Raw genomic sequence first — 8,129 nt, forward strand, 5'->3', positions numbered from 1 at the left:
GTAAAAGGGAGAGGTGCTGGAAGATACCGCTCCCCTCCCCAGCCTCAGCTTCTAGGAGGGAGCAGCTCAGCTGCCCCAACTCCACAGGGCGTAGGGGAGGCACGTGCCTCCGGGACTGTCCTCTCCAGTGCCATCCACAGCTCATCCCCTCCCCGCTTTCCACCCTCTCCCCTGGCCCAGATTCTGCCCGTGGGGAATAGCCATCACACGGTCTCAGGGTTTGTCCCAGGAGAGGACCGAGGTCTTCGTGTATGGTCTTCACCCTTGGCTCTAGCAGTGTAGGAGATGGGGGAGACTCATGGTGGGACAGCTGGAAGGATACAGGAAAAAAGTCGCAGCTTAAGCTGTGTGATTTGGCATGAGGAGGTCTGGGGGCATCCAGAGGGGCCTGGGAACCCTGCCCAGGGGCTCCTGTGTGTCCCATACAAGAGGCAGGGTGGTGTGGCCTGGCATAAAGGCCACTCTGTGGCTTGTGGTGACTGTCCCTCCCCTGTGTCCCTGGCTCCGTCATGCATGGGAAATGTAACCGCCCCAACCCACACAATAAATCGCACACTGTCGTACCCACTGGCTCCTGTGCCCCTTGATTGATGGGCTAATTCTGTCCCTCCTGGTTACTTCCCATAGCCCAGCCATGCTGGCAGCTTTGTTTAAACAAAAGAGCTCGTCCTCTCTTCCTCCTCCTGCCTGATCATGCAAAGAAGCCCCAGCTCCCTCTTCCCCCACAAAAGTCTGCCGTGAAAAGAGTGGGGAAATGAGGACAGCGCAAGGGAAAATTGGGCCCTGCTACACAGTGGCTGTGTCCCACCCCAGAGGTGGCTGCATGTCAGTGATAGGTGATGCGCTGTGTACACAGCCCAGCTGCAAGCTCCTTTCCGAGCAGGGCAGAGATGGAGGGGGGGTGATCCTGAAGTGCCTGCAGCTCGCAGGCAGGGACTGGGGCCTCAGGAAATGTTTGCCACAGAGACCCCAGGCTGAAACAGCTGCCTTCTGAGCCAGCGTCTGCTGCAATCCAGACAGCCCTGCCCTCTCTCCCGGCCACCCGGCACTGCAGGCGAGAGCTGCAGCCCTGCGCCCCTGTGCCAGGGGCTTGCTCACGATGCTTCCCGGGTGCTGCAAGTTCCCTCTGAGTTGAGAGTTTACCCTGGTGGGAAGGGCTGGGCTGGGGAGGGGAAGGGGGAAGACAATGGGGCCATAAAGATCCTCTTGTGATAACTTCTCTTTTGGATCCATTTTATTACCACCAGGGATTAGGCTTGGAGAAGTCTGTCCATGGAAAACAGCTCGATCTTTCTGGGCCTGAGAGCAGGGCTCTGTCTGGTTCAGCTCTCCTGAGGTCCGGCTATGCCCCTGGCCCCTCCATCTCCAAGTAGGATGCCCCTCGCTGTGGGACAAGCAACAGCCCCATCGCCATGAGAAGCGGGTCTGCACCGGGAGGGACCACTGGCTGATCCCTCGGTTCATGGGGTGTGGAAGAAGACGAGTCTCACTGGAGCCCAGCGCACGCTGTCCAGGCCCCTTTGGAGCAGAGTCACCTTGACATCATCTGGGGATTTTCCTGTGCACGGGAAATCCCTGCCTGGCGGCTTCAGCTCCACCTTCCCATTGCAGCAGTGCCCTGCGGGGCTGAGCAGGGCGGCCGCTCTCACTCCAGGGGCCTGGAAGGAAAGGCCCAGAGCCATAATCCCCGGGGTCCTTGGGAAGGGCCCTGAGCTCAGGGGCTTTCTGCTTGTAGACCCCATCCATATGCACTTCCCCGGGGAAGGAAACAAGGGACATGTGGCCCACTGACAGCAAGGCCAGTCCCCAGGGCTGATGGCCCTTCTGGCCGGGAAGGGGCACAGGATCCTCTCCCTGAGCTGGACCCAGAGCACTGCAGGCTTCAGACGTCCCGGCCAGCCCCTGGGAGGGGAAACCCTTGTCCTCATGGGTCTGCTGAGCCCGGGCAGGGGTTGCCCCTGGGTCTTTAGTCGCCTGCGCAGAACCAGCCGTGATTCTGCAAGCTGGAGCAGGGGGAGACGCTCTCCAGCAGCCAGGGCCCTCCTCAGGCCTGACCCCCTTGGTCTGGGGTTTTCATCCCCCCTGTCAATACCCCAGCCCCAGCTCTAACCCTAAGGGCCTGTCTGGTGCCCTGGCTCTTGCAGAGGCTTTTGGAGAGGGGCAGTGGGTGGTGACAAATCTCCTTGGGGGTGTGAGAGCCTCTCCCACCCGCTCCGCAGCCACCGGCAGGACAGACAATCTGCTCCCATCTCTGCTTGAAGGGAGCAGGGGATGTGGATCTGCCCTTACGGTACCTCCAGCATCACAGGGGCCATTTCCAGCCATTCCCAAGGGGCTGCTCCCAGCTCCCAGCCCAGGGCATCGCACTGAGCCTCAGCACCAACCGACGGCAAATAAATCTTCAGGTGAAACAGCTGGCAAGAAAGCCCGTGCCTCTGGGTTAGATCTGAGCACCGCAAGAGGTAACCCGGCAGCTCTGCAACCTGGGCAGGGCTGGGCTGAGCCCTCGAGGCCTGGGCAGACCCGATGCCAGGGTGAGGGGCAAGAGAAGGCAGATGGAGGAACCCATTGGCAGGGGATGGACAGGGAGGGGCTGTTTCGGGTGGCCCCCGTGTCTGCAGGGCAGGAGAAGCCAAGCCCAAGCGGGGCCAGTGCGGCTCTGCCAGCTCCAGCGCCTGGGCTGGGTCTGACTCCGGTTCATCTGTGGTCTCACGGCACCACCTGGTGGAGACGGGCTCCCCGGGGCCCTCGGACCACGAAGGAGCCGAACGGCAGAGGAATCCCGGCGCTGGACAGTGGCCCTGGCACAGCACCCTGCAGGGGAGGGAAGGGAGCGGGGGTCCAGCACCCCAGCAGAGAGGGCAGGAGCCAGCCACCTAGGCAGGGCAAAGCCATGCTCAAACGAAACCCGTGGCCACCTCGGGGCTCATCCACAGCGGTCGGGATCCCTTTGGTCCTGGACAGAGGCTGGAGAGCAGCTGGCCTGGGGAGGGGAGCCCTGGAAGTACACCCCAGGCAGAGAAAGCAGGGCTAGGCATCTGACCTAGCACTACGAGGGAGGGTTGTAAGGCTGTATACCACATGTCCAAGCTGCACTGACACTGGTTGAAAGGAAGACCGCAGCGGTGTGCCCGTACCCTGTCTGTCCGTCTGTCTGTAGCTCACGTATCACCCCAGAAGCCAAAGGCAGGCAGGCAGGGTTTTGCAGATGCAGATGGACGGCTGCCTCTCGCTGGCTGCAAGCTGCCCGCGGGGCTCTGTCCCTGGTCTCCCATCTGGGCTGTGTGCTCAGAGCCGTGCGCAGCCCCCGGCGCCGGAGCCCCATGGCACGCACACGCCGCAGGCACGCACATTCCAGCACACGCTGGAGAGGGAACGGCTGGTCCCCGCTGCCGCGCTGGGCCTCCCCACCGCCCCCAGCCCACCCCCAGCCAGGCCGCGGCCAGCATTCCCAGCGCATTGCTCTCATTCCAGGAGTCACGTGGCTCACTCTCCTCCTGCCCGGCTCCGCAGGGAAGGGGGCAAGCCATGGCAGGAGGAGGGCAGGAGCTCTGCGTGCCCTCATCTTACATCATGCTCCAGCTCTCCGGCATGATACGAATTGTCGTTTCTCCCTGGGAGAAACTTTACAGTCTTTGCATTCTCCTATGCCCGAGGAAGGGCGCATGTGCCTGAAAGCTTGCAAATAAAGGAAGTTGGGGTTTTTGCAACTGTCTAGTTGGGCTAATAAAAGATATCATCTCCACCACACTGACTGCTTGCCTTGGCAGCGCTCTCAGAGGAGGGGGAAGGAGAGAGGCTGAGGGGACATCCCAGATGGCCAGAGGCCTGGACCCAGGCTGCAAGCAGTGCCCTGCCCTGCTGGAAGCCAAAGGAGACCCCTCGCTTTCCTGGGCCCCCTGCCCCTCCTGTCCCACCTGCTTTACCCCCTACTAGTAACCTCCCCCTGTTGCCTCTGGTACCATTGTGGGGCCCAGAGCAGGCAGCCTTTGGCTCACCATGCTGCATCAGTCATGGGACAGCACCAGCACAGCCTCAAAAGAAGGGGCTTAAAAAAAAAATGCATTACTTTTTTCTTTTTAAACCAGCCTCTTTTTTTTCTGCATCCTGGTTTCCGAGCTCCTGTCCTCTCGCTCTGCCCGGCAAGGCCTAGAGGCTGCTGCAAACGCTAAATAGGGAGAGTCCGGGGATGGAAATGCAAGAGCTGGGCACTGTGGAGCCTGCCTCCATGGCACTACCCCAGCTCGCCATGGGAGGGCACTGGGCACAGCTGTAACGGGCACAGGAGTTGTCCGGACAGTGCCCAGGTATGCACCCGGCCTTTGCAAGGGGCACATTCAACATGCAAAGCCGTGGCCTGGGGGAGGTGATGTACCTCGCCACACATGCATCATGCACACACGCATAGGTGTGCACACATCTGCAGATGCTTCTCTGCACCTAGAACTGGAACCTGAAGTATCCTGGACAGGTATCTGGCTTGGACACTCGCCCAGGCCAGCCCAGTGGCTTGGATCCTCTGTATCCACTGCAGCTCTGTCTTTCCTTTACTTCTGGCCATCGCTGTCCATCCTGGGAGCCCTGCTGTGTAGGGCAGGACAGAGCTGAGCCCCTGCCCTGGGACCAGAGACCGAGGCATAGGTGGGACTCTGCTCCGCTGTGCCTCATGGAGCAATGTGCCAGAACATAGCGGTGGCTCCTAGACCTTCCTCCCAGCCGATGGGATGCCTACGGTCTTTGCTGCACAGGCCAGGGTGGAGTAGGGCCTGCCCACCCTGAGCCCTGCCCTCCAGCTCTGCCAGCACCCTCCAGGAGCACTCCGGGCTCACGGGGGTTGCACTCCCTCTTCGGCTGGCCTGGCATGGCGGCAGCAGAGCTCACAAGGGGTTAATCATTCCAGTGCCTAAGTGGCTCCAGATGTGCTGGAATGACTGGGGTGACCGGAAGCGCTGCTATTCGCATTCACACTGGAGCATGCAGCTGCTCCCACCAAGGCACCAGGCAGGAAGGGCCAGCACTGGGGGGAGCCCCCCAAAGCCTGGAGGAGAGTCAGGGATGCAGTTCAGCCCCCATCTCCCTGCAGACTCATGGGATCGTCCCAGAGCAGAATGGGCACAAGGCTCCTGTGCCCCTGGCCTGGGGGCAGCATTAGCCACCAGGACAGCGGGAAAGGTGGGGACCAGAGCTGCCCACTGCCGTCGCACTGGGGGGGCTCTGGGTTGGCCCCTCTGGGATGCCTCCTCCCCGCACCGCTGGGGCCCACCAGTTGCTGCGATAACCACAGTCATGGGAACCAGTGTCTCTGCATGGTGACAAGAGCTCATGCATCAGGGCCTCATGTTGCACCAAAGCCCACCCGGGCAAAACGGTCCAGGTAGCAGCCCCAGGCACCTGGCGGCAGTTCTCCTTGAGGCCCTGCCCTCAGCCAGGGCTTGAAATGGCCCCTGCAAAGCCATGCCGGGTGCTTGTTCCCGCTATGCCAGCCCCATGGGTGCTAGTGCCCCTGCCGCCCTGCTGTTCATCCCCACTGGCTAAATGAGCAGCAGGTGCTGGCACGACTTACAGGGTGAGCACATGCTGCTCCGTGCCCCCATGGCTAGTGATAGGGCCTCTGACATCTGTCTCACGGCCTGAGGCTTAGACCCCCACCTCATGGGGAGGAGAATCACCCGGGACAACTCTCTGCGGGTGCAGCTTGGCGGAGCAGAGAGGAATCCCCCTTTATTTAAGGAGCCGGGGGACTGGCAAGGCCCAGGTGCAGCTCTGGCATCTAGAACTGGTGCAGGCAGAGGCCAGGAGCACCTTAGGCCATGTGGGCACTGCTGAGCTCAGCATCCCTGCAGCAAACCCCAGAGCTCGGACGTAACTAATCCCTCTGAGCATCACGGCTGGCCGGAGGTCTCTTACACTGGAGCAAAGGGAGCTAGCGAGAGCAGGCAGCCCCTCTCCTCCCACATACGTGGCTTACTCCGGGCTCCCCGTGTCCTGTCCCGCAGCACCCGTAGCCCAAACACCCTGAGTTCCTAAACAGCGTGACCTTGGACAGGCGCGAGGGATGCAGCAACAAGGACTCGGAGCAGTTTGCAGCATGCACCAGGCCCTCCTTAGCACGACTTTTTCCTCTACAATGGCTACAATGGCAAGCCCTTCCCAAAGCCCCAGGGTAACAGCCCCCTGCCCTCCTCCCGAGGGGCTTCAAGACCCCGCTGCCTTTGCAAGGGATGGCTGTGGGGGCACACCTTGGAGACCCCAGCCTGCCCACAGGATGGAGGTGACCCCAGGGTCTTGGTACCGGGCAGCTGTCCCGTCAAACGGCTTGTAGCTAAAGGCGAACAGCCCCCACCCTTTCCGTCCTGCCACCCCACAGGGCTGGCCTGCAGCAGCTGGGGAGAGGTTTGAGGCTGTGCCTGCACCCCGAGGGCCCTGAGTCCGTCCCTGCCAGCCTCTCCCCCCACCACTCAGCATGCCGCGAGCAGCTTCCCATCTCAGAAAGGCCCCCAAGACTTGTCTGTCTCTGCAGCCCCTTCTCTGCACCCAGCGCGGGTGCTCCGAGGGCCTTTCCTTGCCTCCAAAAGGAATGAATCCCCAGTGCAAATAGCAGGGGAGCCTGTGCAGGTCCCTCGGCGCTGCTCCATGCCACATTTTTCGGCTTGCCACCGGCCCATTCACCTCCACAAGAGCCTCCCGCACGGCTGCCCCTAACCTGGGCTAACCCTGCACCTCACGCCTCTCGCTCCCTTCTATCACGGCACCGAAGGATGCTGTGCAAGCACAGCCCCATTGTATGGTAACAGCTCGGGATTTCCCGTGGACAGTTCCTCCCCCTCTCCCATCAGCAGTCTCTGGATAAGCCGTCTCCACTTGGTTTTTCATCAAGGAGAGGAAGAAGATACTGAGATAACTGGAGATAAGCAGCAACTTCTGAAACCACCGGGGCTGGCGACTCATCCGCCGGCTCGACTGGAAACCATCCACCTAGCAAAGTAAAATGGTGCCTCCAAGCTGCCCTTCACCTAAGGGGCACGCAGCCTGTACCCAGTCTGCTAAATATGTTTGGAGAAGGGCAGGGGATGCTTTAGAAAGGGCTTTTTGGCCTGGGGAGATGTCCCCGGACAGCGTTGCCAGCACACCTTTGTGGGGTTCTCCGCCAGGACGCTCCTTCGGGATTCAGAGCATCGTTTGGCGTCCAGTTTGAGACATGGAGAAGAGTTGTTTCCAGATAGAGAAACCTGAGGCCGAGCACAGGGTGATTTCCCCGGGGTAACGGCAGGCCAAAGACCCGCTGGGCCCAGGGGGCATTAACCTATGCTGGACCCAGGTGAGCATTTCCCAGGTTGGCTCAGTGGGTCGTCACATGCTTGCAACATGTTTTTATTCTCTGGGCTTTCCCAGGATATCCTGGTGAACCCAGGGCCTGAAACCAGCTCCAGGGACAGAAACTCACCCACAAAAGGCTCCACTAAGCCAGAAACTCACCCAAAAAAGTGTCCAGGTATGGCATCAGGCTGCCGGAGCCAGAGAGGTGCAATAGGTTAATCCCCATGTAGACAGACCCCTGCACCGGGGCGCTCAGGGAAACCCCCCGCATTTTTGCAAATTCATCTCCCTTCACAAAGCTCAGGGTGCGCATCCAGACTCAAATCCAAAGGGCCTTTGTTTGAATCCAGTGTCCACATGGGTTCCCGGTGCCGGGGGGCTAACCCGCGCCCCACCGGCAACTCAGACTCCTTTGCTAGCCCTGGTCCCTGACCCTGGAAGAACGTACTCTCCTTCCTCACTGGGCTGTGCCAGCAAAGGGGTCGTTGTGGTGGGCTGTCGAGCCCGCGCGCAAGGGGCTGCACACCTAAGGGGCCGGGTGGCAGCTGGAGAAACACAGCGGCCGGCCCAGCCTGCTGCCAGGGGCTCAGCCTGCACGGTGCCAGCTCCGGCCAAGATCCGAAGGGAATGTGTGGAGTCAGTTGAGCGCAGGCCTTCTTGAATAAAAACATGAGTCAGCTGCTGGCGTGGGCAGCGGATTCTCTAAACATCCCCTCATATCCTGAGAAAGGGGAAAAATGGGAGGGGGGCTGGAAGCCAGGGAAAAAGAAAAAAGGAGGAGGCAGGGAAAAGAGCCAGAATTGAAAGCAGAC

This window comes from Alligator sinensis, unplaced genomic scaffold, assembly GCF_000455745.1.
Source record: "Alligator sinensis unplaced genomic scaffold, ASM45574v1 scaffold550_1, whole genome shotgun sequence".
Classification (NCBI taxonomy): Eukaryota; Metazoa; Chordata; order Crocodylia; family Alligatoridae; genus Alligator; species Alligator sinensis.